Source organism: Hyperolius riggenbachi, chromosome 11 (assembly GCF_040937935.1).
Source record: "Hyperolius riggenbachi isolate aHypRig1 chromosome 11, aHypRig1.pri, whole genome shotgun sequence".
NCBI lineage: Eukaryota > Metazoa > Chordata > Amphibia > Anura > Hyperoliidae > Hyperolius > Hyperolius riggenbachi.
Window position 1 is genome coordinate 98,390,179 of NC_090656.1, and position 19,826 is coordinate 98,410,004.

The 19,826-nt window shown below is 43.3% G+C and overlaps 15 non-coding genes across 15 annotated transcripts; all 15 read left to right on the plus strand.

Moving 5' to 3' along the window:
• The first annotated feature begins 8,345 nt into the window (after positions 1 to 8,345).
• On the plus strand, positions 8,346 to 8,419 carry TRNAT-CGU (transfer RNA threonine (anticodon CGU)). Its single transcript has one exon. It is a non-coding gene; the product is annotated as a tRNA-Thr (tRNA).
• A 621-nt stretch (positions 8,420 to 9,040) lies between these two features.
• TRNAT-CGU (transfer RNA threonine (anticodon CGU)) lies at positions 9,041 to 9,114 on the plus strand. Its single transcript has one exon. It is a non-coding gene; the product is annotated as a tRNA-Thr (tRNA).
• Positions 9,115 to 9,734: 620 nt separating this feature from the next.
• Positions 9,735 to 9,808, plus strand: TRNAT-CGU (transfer RNA threonine (anticodon CGU)). The gene has a single exon. It is a non-coding gene; the product is annotated as a tRNA-Thr (tRNA).
• Positions 9,809 to 10,429: 621 nt separating this feature from the next.
• TRNAT-CGU (transfer RNA threonine (anticodon CGU)) lies at positions 10,430 to 10,503 on the plus strand. The gene has a single exon. It is a non-coding gene; the product is annotated as a tRNA-Thr (tRNA).
• Positions 10,504 to 11,124: 621 nt separating this feature from the next.
• On the plus strand, positions 11,125 to 11,198 carry TRNAT-CGU (transfer RNA threonine (anticodon CGU)). Its single transcript has one exon. It is a non-coding gene; the product is annotated as a tRNA-Thr (tRNA).
• Positions 11,199 to 11,819: 621 nt separating this feature from the next.
• TRNAT-CGU (transfer RNA threonine (anticodon CGU)) lies at positions 11,820 to 11,893 on the plus strand. The gene has a single exon. It is a non-coding gene; the product is annotated as a tRNA-Thr (tRNA).
• A 621-nt stretch (positions 11,894 to 12,514) lies between these two features.
• Positions 12,515 to 12,588, plus strand: TRNAT-CGU (transfer RNA threonine (anticodon CGU)). The gene has a single exon. It is a non-coding gene; the product is annotated as a tRNA-Thr (tRNA).
• A 621-nt stretch (positions 12,589 to 13,209) lies between these two features.
• TRNAT-CGU (transfer RNA threonine (anticodon CGU)) lies at positions 13,210 to 13,283 on the plus strand. The gene has a single exon. It is a non-coding gene; the product is annotated as a tRNA-Thr (tRNA).
• A 621-nt stretch (positions 13,284 to 13,904) lies between these two features.
• Positions 13,905 to 13,978, plus strand: TRNAT-CGU (transfer RNA threonine (anticodon CGU)). Its single transcript has one exon. It is a non-coding gene; the product is annotated as a tRNA-Thr (tRNA).
• Positions 13,979 to 14,599: 621 nt separating this feature from the next.
• Positions 14,600 to 14,673, plus strand: TRNAT-CGU (transfer RNA threonine (anticodon CGU)). Its single transcript has one exon. It is a non-coding gene; the product is annotated as a tRNA-Thr (tRNA).
• A 1,315-nt stretch (positions 14,674 to 15,988) lies between these two features.
• Positions 15,989 to 16,062, plus strand: TRNAT-CGU (transfer RNA threonine (anticodon CGU)). Its single transcript has one exon. It is a non-coding gene; the product is annotated as a tRNA-Thr (tRNA).
• Positions 16,063 to 16,683: 621 nt separating this feature from the next.
• On the plus strand, positions 16,684 to 16,757 carry TRNAT-CGU (transfer RNA threonine (anticodon CGU)). Its single transcript has one exon. It is a non-coding gene; the product is annotated as a tRNA-Thr (tRNA).
• A 621-nt stretch (positions 16,758 to 17,378) lies between these two features.
• TRNAT-CGU (transfer RNA threonine (anticodon CGU)) lies at positions 17,379 to 17,452 on the plus strand. Its single transcript has one exon. It is a non-coding gene; the product is annotated as a tRNA-Thr (tRNA).
• A 621-nt stretch (positions 17,453 to 18,073) lies between these two features.
• TRNAT-CGU (transfer RNA threonine (anticodon CGU)) lies at positions 18,074 to 18,147 on the plus strand. Its single transcript has one exon. It is a non-coding gene; the product is annotated as a tRNA-Thr (tRNA).
• Positions 18,148 to 19,462: 1,315 nt separating this feature from the next.
• On the plus strand, positions 19,463 to 19,536 carry TRNAT-CGU (transfer RNA threonine (anticodon CGU)). The gene has a single exon. It is a non-coding gene; the product is annotated as a tRNA-Thr (tRNA).
• Positions 19,537 to 19,826: the final 290 nt, after the last annotated feature.

Here is a 19,826-nt window from a genome sequence, read left to right on the forward strand (position 1 = left end):
TAGGTAAAGGTCACTAACAAGTCTTTTGGGATGCTATACTCAACATGGATGGGAGCTTAACCCGCACTTGCCTAGCCAAGACTTCTTCAAGTAAAATTTCTGCTTCTACAAGAAGAAACATTGTATAAAACTTAATTACTAAGCCACAGCACCTACATGAAATATAATAGTGACTGGCTTCTGTGGCACAAAGCTCATCGGTTTTGCCACAGCTTTCATTATCATATTTTGGAAGTTGCACAACATTCTTTTCAACAATTTTGTCCTAAAAGTTTTCCATTCCCTTTTAGGTGGACTATGTGTATACTCTTAGGCAGGGAAAAGTAGGCCTGAAAAACTATTGAAAAAAAAATGTTACAAAACTGAGAATGCAAATGCAAAGAAAAAAGAGTGCTGTGCCACAATAACCAATAACTGCTAAGCAGTGTATGGGTGCTGTGGCTTAGTTGGTTAAAGCGCCTGTCTTGTAAACAGGAGATCCTGAGTTCAACTCTCAGCAGTGCCTTTGCTCATCTTATTATCACCAAGTCATTGCCTGCTGTTTACATCCCAGATTTTCGGGATCACATCTTTGAGCTTCACCCATATTTGCTCACAGGAAACTTGCATTCGCTATGCCCACTGTTTCCACCACATCTGAACAAAGACATTTTCTTATCAGTTTGGTTTGATGTACTACCTTCCATCTCTGACAATAGGTAAAGGTCACTAACAAGTCTTTTGGGATGCTATACTCAACATGGATGGGAGCTTAACCCGCACTTGCCTAGCCAAGACTTCTTCAAGTAAAATTTCTGCTTCTACAAGAAGAAACATTGTATAAAACTTAATTACTAAGCCACAGCACCTACATGAAATATAATAGTGACTGGCTTCTGTGGCACAAAACTCATCGGTTTTGCCACAGCTTTCATTATCATAATTTGGAAGTTGCACAACATTCTTTTCAACAATTTTGTCCTAAAAGTTTTCCATTCCCTTTTAGGTGGACTATGTGTATACTCTTAGGCAGGGAAAAGTAGGCCTGAAAAACTATTGAAAAAAAAATGTTAAAAAACTGAGAATGCAAATGCAAAGAAAAAAGAGTGCTGTGCCACAATAACCAATAACTGCTAATCAGCGTATGGGTGCTGCGGCTTAGTTGGTTAAAGCGCCTGTCTCGTAAACAGGAGATCCTGATTTCAACTCTTAGCTGTGAGAAAGCGCGGAGGAGCCGCCGCCATGAGCCAGCGGCGGGCGGCTCCTTCCGCACACGGCAGCTACTCGCACGGAGAGGCAGCCGCCTCCTCACATCATGCGGCTGCTACCTCCGTGCATCAGCCGGCAGAGAGCGGCGAAACCACCGCGCTGGATGCGGCGGTTAGCCGGCAGGTCCCCGCTGCGGAGACACCGCAGAGCGGGGCTGTGCTGGCTGGGACTCGTGGTCCCTCAAGATTCAGAGTGACGCGCGCGCGCACTCAGACAAGATTTATGACACCAGGGGAGAGTCAGCTGACCAGGCAGGTCAGCTGACCATAGCTCCACTTCCCATTGGTCCAGCAATCAGGGAGGTGCTGGGGGACACCTAATGTATATATACTGCTGGCTGTTCATTCATCTGGTGTCTGGCGTTGCGATCACATACGTGGGAGCACCCAGATCCGTAGTCAGATCCTTAAGTGTGCCGGGACCAGCTGGAGCTGTAATCCTACACTTAGATAGATTTTGATAGCTAAAGTACTAGTTTGATTGTGATTATTTGTTATGACTTCTGCCTGCCTCGACTATCCGCCTGAACTCTGATCTTGTACTTCGATATTTTCTGATACCCTGTTGCCGAACCTCGGCTCGTTCCTAGACTCTGTTTCTGCCTCCCGATTTTGTACCCCGATATATCTGATACCCCGTTGCCGAATCCTGCCTGTACTTTGACTCCGCCTTTGCCTACCGTATTTGTACTTTATCTGTCCGTGTGTTACGATCTGGCTTGTCCGACCTCGAGAACCGACCTCACGATTGGAGGCGGTTCCCAGTCCTCATAGTGATACTTCCTTCTGAGGGTCACTCGTGGACTTTCCTTCCTACTGTCAGTCTGACTCCTCCCGTCTTGGAGAGCTCAGGTCTGCGGAAGGAATCCGTGCAGTTCTCCTTGCTGCACTAAGGCCTCGGCCTCTTAGTGTTACTGTTACACCAAACACTACACTCTACTCAGGTGAACAGAGGTTAGCCAGTATATTGGATTATCGGTGATACTGCAGATCACATATAATCTGGTATACGTCTGTATTCCCCGTGACGCTGCAGGTCACCGGTAATCAGACCTCTCTGTACTTCACCGATCGTTACAGAACGCCAGACCAAAATACTGATGGAACGCACTGATCCTCTGACTGTGCTTGCCACTTCGGTGGATAGCATTCATCAATCACTAAGCCAGCACAAAGCCTTAATTGATGCCTTATCAGGCTCTGTGAGAACCCTCCAGACATCAGTTGATTCAGTGCGATCCCCTCATAGTGATGACATTCGTATGCCTGTCCCAGATAAGTTTTCCGGCCACAAATCTGACTTCCGGAATTTCAGGAGTAGAGTGTTGTCATATTTTGAGTTAAGGCCCCGATCCTCGGGGACTGAGACCCAACGGGTCATTTTCATTAAAACTTTGTTGACTGGAGACTCCCAGTCATGGGCATATAACCTGCCGGCTACCGATACTGCCTTGACCTCAGTGGAGGAATTCTTTAAGGCCATGGCCATAATCTACGACGACCCTGACCTTGCTGCATCCTCAGAGCGGAAGCTCAAACTCTTACGACAAGGCAGAGGGTCGGTCGAGGATTATGCGGCAGAGTTCCGTAGGTGGTCGGTCACCTTGAGATTTGATAATTTTGCCCTCATGGACTACTTCCTGTCTGGGTTGTCGGAAGAGGTTTCCGACCTAATGTTAACGGTACCCGAACCCAAGACAGTTGATGAGGCCATATCATCGGCCATTCGAGTGGATCGCAGGTTGCGCCATCAGAGGCAGGTTAGGGGCAGTCACCGTGTAAGGGTGACATCGTACGCGGCACCGTCTGCTACACCCCTAGTAACACCTTCTCCGCCTGTCTCACCCTCCCCGGCCTTACCACCGCCCGAGCCAATGCAGATTGGTCGGTCGAGACTGACTCAGGTGGAGCGAAGGCGGAGAATGACAGAACAGCTGTGCCTGTACTGTGCAGCAGCAGGGCATAGAGTGCGAAACTGTCCTAACAGGTCGGGAAACGAGTTTGCCTAGGAGTAGTGGGGGGTGACACCCTAGGCACACAAACTGCACCCTTTAAGGAAAAGAAATTACTGCTCCCTTGTACGGTTACATGGGAGAATAAGTCTATGGCCACTGAGGCATTTATTGATTCAGGCTCAGCGGCCAATTTTATGAATTTTGAGTTCGCGCAGGAGTTGGGTATCCCCCTCACTCCTGTGAGACCCCCCATTCAGGTCACGGCAGTAGATGATTCCCCTCTACAACGGAATCATGCACTGTCTCAGACTCCGGAGGTGAAGATCACCATAGGGGTACTACATGGGGAACAATTATCATTTTTTGTTTTACACATGTCCACCTCCACTATTATCCTAGGCATGCCTTGGTTGCAGGTTCATTCCCCACAAATAGACTGGGCCACAGGACAGTTGACAGCATGGTCTCCTCATTGTTTCCAGCAGTGTTTGGGAAAACTGACATTGGGCCTAACTAAGGTACAGGTGGAGGGTGTACCAGAACAATACGCAGATTATGCCGATGTGTTTTGTCCCAAGGCCGCGGATAAGTTACCCCCTCATCGTCCATTTGACTGTCCCATTGACCTTCGTTCCGGTTGTATGCCTCCTCGAGGCCATTTATATAACTTATCCGGCCCCGAGAAACTTGCCATGCAGGAATACATTCGTGAGAACTTGGCTAAGGGCTTCATTAGGCCGTCTCGGTCGCCCGCTGGGGCAGGCTTCTTTTTTGTTAAAAAGAAAGATGGGGGTTTACGGCCTTGCATCGATTACCGAGGCCTCAATAAAATCACTGTGAAAAATCGCTACCCGTTACCACTTATAGACGATTTGTTCACACAGGTCACAGAGGCCAGCATATTTTCAAAACTGGACTTACGGGGGGCATACAACCTGGTGCGTATAAGGAAGGGCGATGAATGGAAGACGGCCTTCAATACCCCGGATGGGCACTACGAGTATAGAGTAATGCCCTTCGGGTTGTGTAATGCCCCGGCCGTCTTCCAAGAACTCATCAATGAGGTTTTTCGGGAGGTCTTGGGAAAATTCGTTTTAGTCTATCTAGACGACATTCTCATTTTTTCTAGCAACCTCCCAGAGCACAGAACCCATGTCAGGATGGTATTAGACAAACTGAGGCAGAATCTCTTATATGCCAAACTCGAAAAATGTATTTTTGAGGTCACATCGGTTGCCTTTCTGGGGTATATAATCTCCACCTCAGGGTTGTCTATGGACCCTGCCAAAGTCTCCGCGGTCCTGGAGTGGCCGCAGCCGGTGGGGTTAAAATCATTGCAACGATTCCTGGGGTTTGCGAACTATTATAGAAGGTTTATAAAGGGGTACTCCACAGTAGTCGCCCCGCTCACTAACCTTACTAAAAAGGGGGCAGACACCACTCATTGGTCTCCCGAGGCAGTACAAGCGTTTTCTAAGTTAAAAAGGTTGTTCTGTTCAGCACCCATTCTCAGACACGTGGACACTTCTGTTCCATTTATTGTTGAGGTAGACGCCTCAGAGATCGGGGTGGGGGCTGTGCTGTCCCAACGTTCTGGTCTACAGGGTAGACTTCACCCATGTGCCTATTTTTCCCGAAGGTTCTCTCCGGCAGAGAGAAACTATGACATAGGCAACAGGGAGCTCCTAGCCATCAAATTGGCCTTTGAAGAGTGGCGCCATTGGCTAGAGGGAGCTGAGCACTCTATCACAGTTTATACCGACCACAAAAACCTAGAATACATCGAGGGGGCTAAAAGGTTAAGCCCAAGGCAGGCTCGATGGTCTCTATTTTTCTCGAGATTTTCATTCTTGATCACGTATACGCCAGGGAGTAAGAATACCAAGGCAGACGCACTTTCTAGGTGTTTTGAGCCAGAGACAGCACAGCCCCCTGTTCCTGAGACCATTGTCCCACGTAGTATGGTGTTGGCCGCCACCGAGACTTGGGAGGACTGGAAAGAGACTTTAAGTCCTTTTCAGCAGGATATCCCAGAAGGGAAACCGGACGGGGTATTATTTGTTCCGTTATCATTCCGTCTCCAGATCTTGGAGATGTTTCACTCCCATAAGAACGCGGGGCATCCGGGAGCGGCTAGGACGCAGGATCTCGTGGCCAGATGTGCATGGTGGCCTTCGCTAGCCGCTGACTGTAGAGAGTTTGTCAGGGAATGTGCGGTGTGCGCTAAAAGCAAGCCCTCCCGGCTGGCATCTGTAGGTACTTTGCAGCCTTTACCCACCCCGAGTGAACCATGGACCCATTTGTCCATGGATTTTGTGGGAGAGCTTCCTAGATCTGAAGGCATGTCAGTTATTTGGGTGGTGGTTGACCGTTTTAGTAAAATGGCCCACTTCGTGCCTTTGAAAGGACTCCCTTCGGCCCAGGAACTGGCCGATTTATTTATTATCCATGTCTTCAGGTTACATGGCATTCCAGAAGACATTGTATCTGATCGGGGAGTTCAGTTTATTTCGAAATTTTGGAGGGCATTTTGTCACCAAATGGGCATGAAATTGTCGTTTTCCTCGGGGTACCATCCACAGACTAATGGCCAGACAGAAAGGGTCAATCAGTCGTTAGAACAATTTCTGAGATGCTACGTTGCTGAGGCACAGAGTGATTGGGTTAAGTATTTACCTTATGCAGAATTTGCCCACAATAACTTAAAGAGTTCGTCCTCAGGTTTCTGCCCATTTCAGATTGTGACAGGTAAACTGCCCAAATTCTCCCCATTACCAGTTGCGGCCACTCCGTTCCCAGCCTTGGAGACGTGGCTAAGGTCATTTAAGGATATGTGGTGGATCATCAAGAATAATCTTGTAAAAGCATTCCAGAGCCAGAAAAGTCAGGCTGACAAGAGATGCTCGTTCGAGTGGAAATTCCAACCAGGAGATTTGGTTTGGGTGTCAACCCGTCACCTGACCCTGAAACAACCCTCTGACAAACTTGGTCCCAGGTTCGTGGGTCCTTTTCCGGTTACTAGGAAGATTAACAATGTCACATACTCCGTTAATCTTCCCACCAGCATGCGTGGAGTAAGGTCTTTCCACGTATCACTTCTCAAACCCGCAGCCCAGGGGGGTCCCACCCCTCCTCCTCCTGTCTTAGTCGATGCCCAACCCGAGTATGAAGTGGAAAAGATCATAGATTCACGTATGGTACAGAACTCGGTGCAGTATCTCGTACATTGGAAGGGGTACGGCATTGAGGAGAGACAATGGGTACCTGGGAATCGCATGCATGCGGACGAGTTAGTGAAAGAATTTCATACTGTACATCCAGGTAAACCTGGAAGGAGCTGTCCGGAGTCCACTCCTCGGGGGGGGGGGGGGGGGGTACTGTGAGAAAGCGCGGAGGAGCCGCCGCCATGAGCCAGCGGCGGGCGGCTCCTTCCGCACACGGCAGCTACTCGCACGGAGAGGCAGCCGCCTCCTCACATCATGAGGCGGCTACCTCCGTGCATCAGCCGGCAGAGAGCGGCGAAACCACCGCGCTGGATGCGGCGGTTAGCCGGCAGGTCCCCGCTGCGGAGACACCGCAGAGCGGGGCTGTGCTGGCTGGGACTCGTGGTCCCTCAAGATTCAGAGTGACGCGCGCGCGCACTCAGACAAGATTTATGACACCAGGGGAGAGTCAGCTGACCAGGCAGGTCAGCTGACCATAGCTCCACTTCCCATTGGTCCAGCAATCAGGGAGGTGCTGGGGGACACCTAATGTATATATACTGCTGGCTGTTCATTCATCTGGTGTCTGGCGTTGCGATCACATATGTGGGAGCACCCAGATCCGTAGTCAGATCCTTAAGTGTGCCGGGACCAGCTGGAGCTGTAATCCTACACTTAGATAGATTTTGATAGCTAAAGTACTAGTTTGATTGTGATTATTTGTTATGACTTCTGCCTGCCTCGACTATCCGCCTGAACTCTGATCTTGTACTTCGATATTTTCTGATACCCTGTTGCCGAACCTCGGCTCGTTCCTAGACTCTGTTTCTGCCTCCCGATTTTGTACCCCGATATATCTGATACCCCGTTGCCGAATCCTGCCTGTACTTTGACTCCGCCTTTGCCTACCGTATTTGTACTTTATCTGTCCGTGTGTTACGATCTGGCTTGTCCGACCTCGAGAACCGACCTCACGATTGGAGGCGGTTCCCAGTCCTCATAGTGATACTTCCTTCTGAGGGTCACTCGTGGACTTTCCTTCCTACTGTCAGTCTGACTCCTCCCGTCTTGGAGAGCTCAGGTCTGCGGAAGGAATCCGTGCAGTTCTCCTTGCTGCACTAAGGCCTCGGCCTCTTAGTGTTACTGTTACACCAAACACTACACTCTACTCAGGTGAACAGAGGTTAGCCAGTATATTGGATTATCGGTGATACTGCAGATCACATATAATCTGGTATACGTCTGTATTCCCCGTGACGCTGCAGGTCACCGGTAATCAGACCTCTCTGTACTTCACCGATCGTTACATTAGCAGTGCCTTTGCTCATCTTATTATCACCAAGTCATTGCCTGCTGTTTACATCCCAGATTTTCGGGATCACGTCTTTGAGCTTCACCCATATTTGCTCACAGGAATCTTGCATTCGCTATGCCCACTGTTTCCACCACATCTGAACTAAGACATTTTCTTATCAGTTTGGTTTGACGTACTACCTTCCATCTCTGACAATAGGTAAAGGTCACTAACAAGTCTTTTGGGATGCTATACTCAACATGGATGGGAGCTTAACCCGCACTTGCCTAGCCAAGACTTCTTCAAGTAAAATTTCAGCTTCTACAAGAAGAAACATTGTATAAAACTTAATTATTAAGCCACAGCACCTACATGAAATATAATAGTGACTGGCTTCTGTGGCACAAAACTCATCGGTTTTGCCACAGCTTTCATTATCATATTTTGGAAGTTGCACAACATTCTTTTCAACAATTTTGTCCTAAAGTTTTCCATTCCCTTTTAGGTGGACTATGTGTATACTCTTAGGCAGGGAAAACTAGGCCTGAAAAACTATTGAAAAAAAAATGTTACAAAACTGAGAATGCAAATGCAAAGAAAAAAGAGTGCTGTGAAACAATAACCAATAACTGCTAAGCAGCGTATGGGTGCTGTGGCTTAGTTGGTTAAAGCGCCTGTCTCGTAAACAGGAGATCCTGAGTTCAACTCTCAGCAGTGCCTTTTCTCATCTTATTATCACCAAGTCATTGCCTGCTGTTTACATCCCAGATTTTCGGGATCACGTCTTTGAGCTTCACCCATATTTGCTCACAGGAAAATTGCATTCGCTATGCCCACTGTTTCCACCACATCTGAACTAAGACATTTTCTTATCAGTTTGGTTTGACGTACTACCTTCCATCTCTGACAATAGGTAAAGGTCACTAACAAGTCTTTTGGGATGCTATACTCAACATGGATGGGAGCTTAACCCGCACTTGCCTAGCCAAGACTTCTTCAAGTAAAATTTCTGCTTCTACAAGAAGAAACATTGTATAAAACTTAATTACTAAGCCACAGCACCTACATGAAATATAATAGTGACTGGCTTCTGTGGCACAAAACTCATCGGTTTTGCCACAGCTTTCATTATCATAATTTGGAAGTTGCACAACATTCTTTTCAACAATTTTGTCCTAAAAGTTTTCCATTCCCTTTTAGGTGGACTATGTGTATACTCTTAGGCAGGGAAAAGTAGGCCTGAAAAACTATTGAAAAAAAAATGTTACAAAACTGAGAATGCAAATGCAAAGAAAAAAGAGTGCTGTGCCACAATAACCAATAACTGCTAATCAGCGTATGGGTGCTGCGGCTTAGTTGGTTAAAGCGCCTGTCTCGTAAACAGGAGATCCTGAGTTCAACTCTTAGCAGTGCCTTTGCTCATCTTATTATCACCAAGTCATTGCCTGCTGTTTACATCCCAGATTTTCGGGATCACGTCTTTGAGCTTCACCCATATTTGCTCACAGGAATCTTGCATTCGCTATGCCCACTGTTTCCACCACATCTGAACTAAGACATTTTCTTATCAGTTTGGTTTGACGTACTACCTTCCATCTCTGACAATAGGTAAAGGTCACTAACAAGTCTTTTGGGATGCTATACTCAACATGGATGGGAGCTTAACCCGCACTTGCCTAGCCAAGACTTCTTCAAGTAAAATTTCTGCTTCTACAAGAAGAAACATTGTATAAAACGTAATTACTAAGCCACAGCACCTACATGAAATATAATAGTGACTGGCTTCTGTGGCACAAAACTCATCGGTTTTGCCACAGCTTTCATTATCATATTTTGGAAGTTGCACAACATTCTTTTCAACAATTTTGTCCTAAAGTTTTCCATTCCCTTTTAGGTGGACTATGTGTATACTCTTAGGCAGGGAAAAGTAGGCCTGAAAAACTATTGAAAAAAAAATGTTACAAAACTGAGAATGCAAATGCAAAGAAAAAAGAGTGCTGTGAAACAATAACCAATAACTGCTAAGCAGCATATGGGTGCTGTGGCTTAGTTGGTTAAAGCGCCTGTCTCGTAAACAGGAGATCCTGAGTTCAACTCTCAGCAGTGCCTTTGCTCATCTTATTATCACCAAGTCATTGCCTGCTGTTTACATCCCAGATTTTCGGGATCACGTCTTTGAGCTTCACCCATATTTGCTCACAGTAAAATTGCATTCGCTATGCCCACTGTTTCCACCACATCTGAACTAAGACATTTTCTTATCAGTTTGGTTTGACGTACTACCTTCCATCTCTGACAATAGGTAAAGGTCACTAACAAGTCTTTTGGGATGCTATACTCAACATGGATGGGAGCTTAACCCGCACTTGCCTAGCCAAGACTTCTTCAAGTAAAATTTCTGCTTCTACAAGAAGAAACATTGTATAAAACTTAATTACTAAGCCACAGCACCTACATGAAATATAATAGTGACTGGCTTCTGTGGCACAAAGCTCATCGGTTTTGCCACAGCTTTCATTATCATATTTTGGAAGTTGCACAACATTCTTTTCAACAATTTTGTCCTAAAAGTTTTCCATTCCCTTTTAGGTGGACTATGTGTATACTCTTAGGCAGGGAAAAGTAGGCCTGAAAAACTATTGAAAAAAAAATGTTAAAAAACTGAGAATGCAAATGCAAAGAAAAAAGAGTGCTGTGCCACAATAACCAATAGCTGCTAATCAGCGTATGGGTGCTGTGGCTTAGTTGGTTAAAGCGCCTGTCTCGTAAACAGGAGATCCTGAGTTCAACTCTCAGCAGTGCCTTTGCTCATCTTATTATCACCAAGTCATTGCCTGCTGTTTACATCCCAGATTTTCGGGATCACATCTTTGAGCTTCACCCATATTTGCTCACAGGAATCTTGCATTCGCTATGCCCACTGTTTCCACCACATCTGAACTAAGACATTTTCTTATCAGTTTGGTTTGACGTACTACCTTCCATCTCTGACAATAGGTAAAGGTCACTAACAAGTCTTTTGGGATGCTATACTCAACATGGATGGGAGCTTAACCCGCACTTGCCTAGCCAAGACTTCTTCAAGTAAAATTTCTGCTTCTACAAGAAGAAACATTGTATAAAACTTAATTACTAAGCCACAGCACCTACATGAAATATAATAGTGACTGGCTTCTGTGGCACAAAACTCATCGGTTTTGCCACAGCTTTCATTATCATATTTTGGAAGTTGCACAACATTCTTTTCAACAATTTTGTCCTAAAAGTTTTCCATTCCCTTTTAGGTGGACTATGTGTATACTCTTAGGCAGGGAAAAGTAGGCCTGAAAAACTATTGAAAAAAAAATGTTACAAAACTGAGAATGCAAATGCAAAGAAAAAAGAGTGCTGTGAAACAATAACCAATAACTGCTAAGCAGCGTATGGGTGCTGTGGCTTATTTGGTTAAAGCGCCTGTCTCGTAAACAGGAGATCCTGAGTTCAACTCTCAGCAGTGCCTTTGCTCATCTTATTATCACCAAGTCATTGCCTGCTGTTTACATCCCAGATTTTCGGGATCACGTCTTTGAGCTTCACTCATATTTGCTCACAGGAAACTTGCATCCCCTATGCCCACTGTTTCCACCACATCTGAACAAAGACATTTTCTTATCAGTTTGGTTTGACGTACTACCTTCCATCTCTGACAATAGGTAAAGGTCACTAACAAGTCTTTTGGGATGCTATACTCAACATGGATGGGAGCTTAACCCGCACTTGCCTAGCCAAGACTTCTTCAAGTAAAATTTCTGCTTCTACAAGAAGAAACATTGTATAAAACTTAATTACTAAGCCACAGCACCTACATGAAATATAATAGTGACTGGCTTCTGTGGCACAAAACTCATCGGTTTTGCCACAGCTTTCATTATCATATTTTGGAAGTTGCACAACATTCTTTTCAACAATTTTGTCCTAAAAGTTTTCCATTCCCTTTTAGGTGGACTATGTGTATACTCTTAGGCAGGGAAAAGTAGGCCTGAAAAACTATTGAAAAAAAAATGTTACAAAACTGAGAATGCAAATGCAAAGAAAAAAGAGTGCTGTGAAACAATAACCAATAACTGCTAAGCAGCGTATGGGTGCTGTGGCTTATTTGGTTAAAGCGCCTGTCTCGTAAACAGGAGATCCTGAGTTCAACTCTCAGCAGTGCCTTTGCTCATCTTATTATCACCAAGTCATTGCCTGCTGTTTACATCCCAGATTTTCGGGATCACGTCTTTGAGCTTCACTCATATTTGCTCACAGGAAACTTGCATCCCCTATGCCCACTGTTTCCACCACATCTGAACAAAGACATTTTCTTATCAGTTTGGTTTGACGTACTACCTTCCATCTCTGACAATAGGTAAAGGTCACTAACAAGTCTTTTGGGATGCTATACTCAACATGGATGGGAGCTTAACCCGCACTTGCCTAGCCAAGACTTCTTCAAGTAAAATTTCTGCTTCTACAAGAAGAAACATTGTATAAAACTTAATTACTAAGCCACAGCACCTACATGAAATATAATAGTGACTGGCTTCTGTGGCACAAAACTCATCGGTTTTGCCACAGCTTTCATTATCATAATTTGGAAGTTGCACAACATTCTTTTCAACAATTTTGTCCTAAAAGTTTTCCATTCCCTTTTAGGTGGACTATGTGTATACTCTTAGGCAGGGAAAAGTAGGCCTGAAAAACTATTGAAAAAAAAATGTTAAAAAACTGAGAATGCAAATGCAAAGAAAAAAGAGTGCTGTGAAACAATAACCAATAACTGCTAATCAGCGTATGGGTGCTGTGGCTTAGTTGGTTAAAGCGCCTGTCTCGTAAACAGGAGATCCTGAGTTCAACTCTCAGCAGTGCCTTTGCTCATCTTATTATCACCAAGTCATTGCCTGCTGTTTACATCCCAGATTTTCGGGATCACGTCTTTGAGCTTCACCCATATTTGCTCACAGGAAACTTGCATTCGCTATGCCCACTGTTTCCACCACATCTGAACTAAGACATTTTCTTATCAGTTTGGTTTGACGTACTACCTTCCATCTCTGACAATAGGTAAAGGTCACTAACAAGTCTTTTGGGATGCTATACTCAACATGGATGGGAGCTTAACCCGCACTTGCCTAGCCAAGACTTCTTCAAGTAAAATTTCTGCTTCTACAAGAAGAAACATTGTATAAAACTTAATTACTAAGCCACAGCACCTACATGAAATATAATAGTGACTGGCTTCTGTGGCACAAAACTCATCGGTTTTGCCACAGCTTTCATTATCATATTTTGGAAGTTGCACAACATTCTTTTCAACAATTTTGTCCTAAAAGTTTTCCATTCCCTTTTAGGTGGACTATGTGTATACTCTTAGGCAGGGAAAAGTAGGCCTGAAAAACTATTGAAAAAAAAATGTTACAAAACTGAGAATGCAAATGCAAAGAAAAAAGAGTGCTGTGAAACAATAACCAATAACTGCTAAGCAGCGTATGGGTGCTGTGGCTTATTTGGTTAAAGCGCCTGTCTCGTAAACAGGAGATCCTGAGTTCAACTCTCAGCAGTGCCTTTGCTCATCTTATTATCACCAAGTCATTGCCTGCTGTTTACATCCCAGATTTTCAGGATCACGTCTTTGAGCTTCACTCATATTTGCTCACAGGAAACTTGCATCCCCTATGCCCACTGTTTCCACCACATCTGAACAAAGACATTTTCTTATCAGTTTGGTTTGACGTACTACCTTCCATCTCTGACAATAGGTAAAGGTCACTAACAAGTCTTTTGGGATGCTATACTCAACATGGATGGGAGCTTAACCCGCACTTGCCTAGCCAAGACTTCTTCAAGTAAAATTTCTGCTTCTACAAGAAGAAACATTGTATAAAACTTAATTACTAAGCCACAGCACCTACATGAAATATAATAGTGACTGGCTTCTGTGGCACAAAACTCATCGGTTTTGCCACAGCTTTCATTATCATATTTTGGAAGTTGCACAACATTCTTTTCAACAATTTTGTCCTAAAAGTTTTCCATTCCCTTTTAGGTGGACTATGTGTATACTCTTAGGCAGGGAAAATTAGGCCTGAAAAACTATTGAAAAAAAAATGTTACAAAACTGAGAATGCAAATGCAAAGAAAAAAGAGTGCTGTGAAACAATAACCAATAACTGCTAAGCAGCGTATGGGTGCTGTGGCTTATTTGGTTAAAGCGCCTGTCTCGTAAACAGGAGATCCTGAGTTCAACTCTCAGCAGTGCCTTTGCTCATCTTATTATCACCAAGTCATTGCCTGCTGTTTACATCCCAGATTTTCGGGATCACGTCTTTGAGCTTCACTCATATTTGCTCACAGGAAACTTGCATCCCCTATGCCCACTGTTTCCACCACATCTGAACAAAGACATTTTCTTATCAGTTTGGTTTGACGTACTACCTTCCATCTCTGACAATAGGTAAAGGTCACTAACAAGTCTTTTGGGATGCTATACTCAACATGGATGGGAGCTTAACCCGCACTTGCCTAGCCAAGACTTCTTCAAGTAAAATTTCTGCTTCTACAAGAAGAAACATTGTATAAAACTTAATTACTAAGCCACAGCACCTACATGAAATATAATAGTGACTGGCTTCTGTGGCACAAAACTCATCGGTTTTGCCACAGCTTTCATTATCATAATTTGGAAGTTGCACAACATTCTTTTCAACAATTTTGTCCTAAAAGTTTTCCATTCCCTTTTAGGTGGACTATGTGTATACTCTTAGGCAGGGAAAAGTAGGCCTGAAAAACTATTGAAAAAAAAATGTTAAAAAACTGAGAATGCAAATGCAAAGAAAAAAGAGTGCTGTGAAACAATAACCTATAACTGCTAATCAGCGTATGGGTGCTGTGGCTTAGTTGGTTAAAGCGCCTGTCTCGTAAACAGGAGATCCTGAGTTCAACTCTCAGCAGTGCCTTTGCTCATCTTATTATCACCAAGTCATTGCCTGCTGTTTACATCCCAGATTTTCGGGATCACGTCTTTGAGCTTCACCCATATTTGCTCACAGGAAACTTGCATTCGCTATGCCCACTGTTTCCACCACATCTGAACTAAGACATTTTCTTATCAGTTTGGTTTGACGTACTACCTTCCATCTCTGACAATAGGTAAAGGTCACTAACAAGTCTTTTGGGATGCTATACTCAACATGGATGGGAGCTTAACCCGCACTTGCCTAGCCAAGACTTCTTCAAGTAAAATTTCTGCTTCTACAAGAAGAAACATTGTATAAAACTTAATTACTAAGCCACAGCACCTACATGAAATATAATAGTGACTGGCTTCTGTGGCACAAAGCTCATCGGTTTTGCCACAGCTTTCATTATCATATTTTGGAAGTTGCACAACATTCTTTTCAACAATTTTGTCCTAAAAGTTTTCCATTCCCTTTTAGGTGGACTATGTGTATACTCTTAGGCAGGGAAAAGTAGGCCTGAAAAACTATTGAAAAAAAAATGTTAAAAAACTGAGAATGCAAATGCAAAGAAAAAAGAGTGCTGTGCCACAATAACCAATAACTGCTAATCAGAGTATGGGTGCTGCGGCTTAGTTGGTTAAAGCGCCTGTCTCATAAACAGGAGATCCTGAGTTCAACTCTTAGCAGTGCCTTTGCTCATCTTATTATCACCAAGTCATTGCCTGCTGTTTACATCCCAGATTTTCGGGATCACGTCTTTGAGCTTCACCCATATTTGCTCACAGGAATCTTGCATTCGCTATGCCCACTGTTTCCACCACATCTGAACTAAGACATTTTCTTATCAGTTTGGTTTGACGTACTACCTTCCATCTCTGACAATAGGTAAAGGTCACTAACAAGTCTTTTGGGATGCTATACTCAACATGGATGGGAGCTTAACCCGCACTTGCCTAGCCAAGACTTCTTCAAGTAAAATTTCTGCTTCTACAAGAAGAAACATTGTATAAAACTTAATTACTAAGCCACAGCACCTACATGAAATATAATAGTGACTGGCTTCTGTGGCACAAAACTCATTGGTTTTGCCACAGCTTTCATTATCATATTTTGGAAGTTGCACAACATTCTTTTCAACAATTTTGTCCTAAAGTTTTCCATTCCCTTTTAGGTGGACTATGTGTATACTCTTAGGCAGGGAAAACTAGGCCTGAAAAACTATTGAAAAAAAAATGTTACAAAACTGAGAATGCAAATGCAAAGAAAAAAGAGTGCTGTGAAACAATAACCAATAAGTGCTAAGCAGCGTATGGGTGCTGTGGCTTAGTTGGTTAAAGCACCTGTCTCGTAAACAGGAGATCCTGAGTTCAACTCTCAGCAGTGCCTTTGCTCATCTTATTATCACCAAGTCATTGCCTGCTGTTTACATCCCAGATTTTCGGGATCACGTCTTTGAGCTTCACTCATATTTGCTCACAGGAAACTTGCATCCCCTATGCCCACTGTTTCCACCACATCTGAACAAAGACATTTTCTTATCAGTTTGGTTTGACGTACTACCTTCCATCTCTGACAATAGGTAAAGGTCACTAACAAGTCTTTTGGGATGCTATACTCAACATGGATGGGAGCTTAACCCGCACTTGCCTAGCCAAGACTTCTTCAAGTAAAATTTCTGCTTCTACAAGAAGAAACATTGTATAAAACTTAATTACTAAGCCACAGCACCTACATGAAATATAATAGTGACTGGCTTCTGTGGCACAAAACTCATCGGTTTTGCCACAGCTTTCATTATCATAATTTGGAAGTTGCACAACATTCTTTTCAACAATTTTGTCCTAAAAGTTTTCCATTCCCTTTTAGGTGGACTATGTGTATACTCTTAGGCAGGGAAAAGTAGGCCTGAAAAACTATTGAAAAGAAAATGTTACAAAACTGAGAATGCAAATGCAAAGAAAAAAGAGTGCTGTGAAACAATAACCAATAACTGCTAAGCAGCGTATGGGTGCTGTGGCTTAGTTGGTTAAAGCGCCTGTCTCGTAAACAGGAGATCCTGAGTTCAACTCTCAGCAGTGCCTTTGCTCATCTTATTATCACCAAGTCATTGCCTGCTGTTTACATCCCAGATTTTCGGGATCACGTCTTTGAGCTTCACCCATATTTGCTCACAGGAAACTTGCATTCGCTATGCCCACTGTTTCCACCACATCTGAACTAAGACATTTTCTTATCAGTTTGGTTTGACGTACTACCTTCCATCTCTGACAATAGGTAAAGGTCACTAACAAGTCTTTTGGGATGCTATACTCAACATGGATGGGAGCTTAACCCGCACTTGCCTAGCCAAGACTTCTTCAAGTAAAATTTCTGCTTCTACAAGAAGAAACATTGTATAAAACTTAATTACTAAGCCACAGCACCTACATGAAATATAATAGTGACTGGCTTCTGTGGCACAAAACTCATCGGTTTTGCCACAGCTTTCATTATCATATTTTGGAAGTTGCACAACATTCTTTTCAACAATTTTGTCCTAAAAGTTTTCCATTCCCTTTTAGGTGGACTATGTGTATACTCTTAGGCAGGGAAAAGTAGGCCTGAAAAACTATTGAAAAAAAAATGTTACAAAACTGAGAATGCAAATGCAAAGAAAAAAGAGTGCTGTGAAACAATAACCAATAACTGCTAAGCAGCGTATGGGTGCTGTGGCTTATTTGGTTAAAGCGCCTGTCTCGTAAACAGGAGATCCTGAGTTCAACTCTCAGCAGTGCCTTTGCTCATCTTATTATCACCAAGTCATTGCCTGCTGTTTACATCCCAGATTTTCGGGATCACGTCTTTGAGCTTCACTCATATTTGCTCACAGGAAACTTGCATCCCCTATGCCCACTGTTTCCACCACATCTGAACAAAGACATTTTCTTATCAGTTTGGTTTGACGTACTACCTTCCATCTCTGACAATAGGTAAAGGTCACTAACAAGTCTTTTGGGATGCTATACTCAACATGGATGGGAGCTTAACCCGCACTTGCCTAGCCAAGACTTCTTCAAGTAAAATTTCTGCTTCTACAAGAAGAAACATTGTATAAAACTTAATTACTAAGCCACAGCACCTACATGAAATATAATAGTGACTGGCTTCTGTGGCACAAAACTCATCGGTTTTGCCACAGCTTTCATTATCATAATTTGGAAGTTGCACAACATTCTTTTCAACAATTTTGTCCTAAAAGTTTTCCATTCCCTTTTAGGTGGACTATGTGTATACTCTTAGGCAGGGAAAAGTAGGCCTGAAAAACTATTGAAAAAAAAATGTTAAAAAACTGAGAATGCAAATGCAAAGAAAAAAGAGTGCTGTGAAACAATAACCAATAACTGCTAATCAGCGTATGGGTGCTGTGGCTTAGTTGGTTAAAGCGCCTGTCTCGTAAACAGGAGATCCTGAGTTCAACTCTCAGCAGTGCCTTTGCTCATCTTATTATCACCAAGTCATTGCCTGCTGTTTACATCCCAGATTTTCGGGATCACGTCTTTGAGCTTCACCCATATTTGCTCACAGGAAACTTGCATTCGCTATGCCCACTGTTTCCACCACATCTGAACTAAGACATTTTCTTATCAGTTTGGTTTGACGTACTACCTTCCATCTCTGACAATAGGTAAAGGTCACTAACAAGTCTTTTGGGATGCTATACTCAACATGGATGGGAGCTTAACCCGCACTTGCCTAGCCAAGACTTCTTCAAGTAAAATTTCTGCTTCTACAAGAAGAAACATTGTATAAAACTTAATTACTAAGCCACAGCACCTACATGAAATATAATAGTGACTGGCTTCTGTGGCACAAAGCTCATCGGTTTTGCCACAGCTTTCATTATCATATTTTGGAAGTTGCACAACATTCTTTTCAACAATTTTGTCCTAAAAGTTTTCCATTCCCTTTTAGGTGGACTATGTGTATACTCTTAGGCAGGGAAAAGTAGGCCTGAAAAACTATTGAAAAAAAAATGTTAAAAAACTGAGAATGCAAATGCAAAGAAAAAAGAGTGCTGTGCCACAATAACCAATAACTGCTAATCAGAGTATGGGTGCTGCGGCTTAGTTGGTTAAAGCGCCTGTCTCATAAACAGGAGATCCTGAGTTCAACTCTTAGCAGTGCCTTTGCTCATCTTATTATCACCAAGTCATTGCCTGCTGTTTACATCCCAGATTTTCGGGATCACGTCTTTGAGCTTCACCCATATTTGCTCACAGGAATCTTGCATTCGCTATGCCCACTGTTTCCACCACATCTGAACTAAGACATTTTCTTATCAGTTTGGTTTGACGTACTACCTTCCATCTCTGACAATAGGTAAAGGTCACTAACAAGTCTTTTGGGATGCTATACTCAACATGGATGGGAGCTTAACCCGCACTTGCCTAGCCAAGACTTCTTCAAGTAAAATTTCTGCTTCTACAAGAAGAAACATTGTATAAAACTTAATTACTAAGCCACAGCACCTACATGAAATATAATAGTGACTGGCTTCTGTGGCACAAAACTCATTGGTTTTGCCACAGCTTTCATTATCATATTTTGGAAGTTGCACAACATTCTTTTCAACAATTTTGTCCTAAAGTTTTCCATTCCCTTTTAGGTGGACTATGTGTATACTCTTAGGCAGGGAAAACTAGGCCTGAAAAACTATTGAAAAAAAAATGTTACAAAACTGAGAATGCAAATGCAAAGAAAAAAGAGTGCTGTGAAACAATAACCAATAAGTGCTAAGCAGCGTATGGGTGCTGTGGCTTAGTTGGTTAAAGCACCTGTCTCGTAAACAGGAGATCCTGAGTTCAACTCTCAGCAGTGCCTTTGCTCATCTTATTATCACCAAGTCATTGCCTGCTGTTTACATCCCAGATTTTCGGGATCACGTCTTTGAGCTTCACTCATATTTGCTCACAGGAAACTTGCATCCCCTATGCCCACTGTTTCCACCACATCTGAACAAAGACATTTTCTTATCAGTTTGGTTTGACGTACTACCTTCCATCTCTGACAATAGGTAAAGGTCACTAACAAGTCTTTTGGGATGCTATACTCAACATGGATGGGAGCTTAACCCGCACTTGCCTAGCCAAGACTTCTTCAAGTAAAATTTC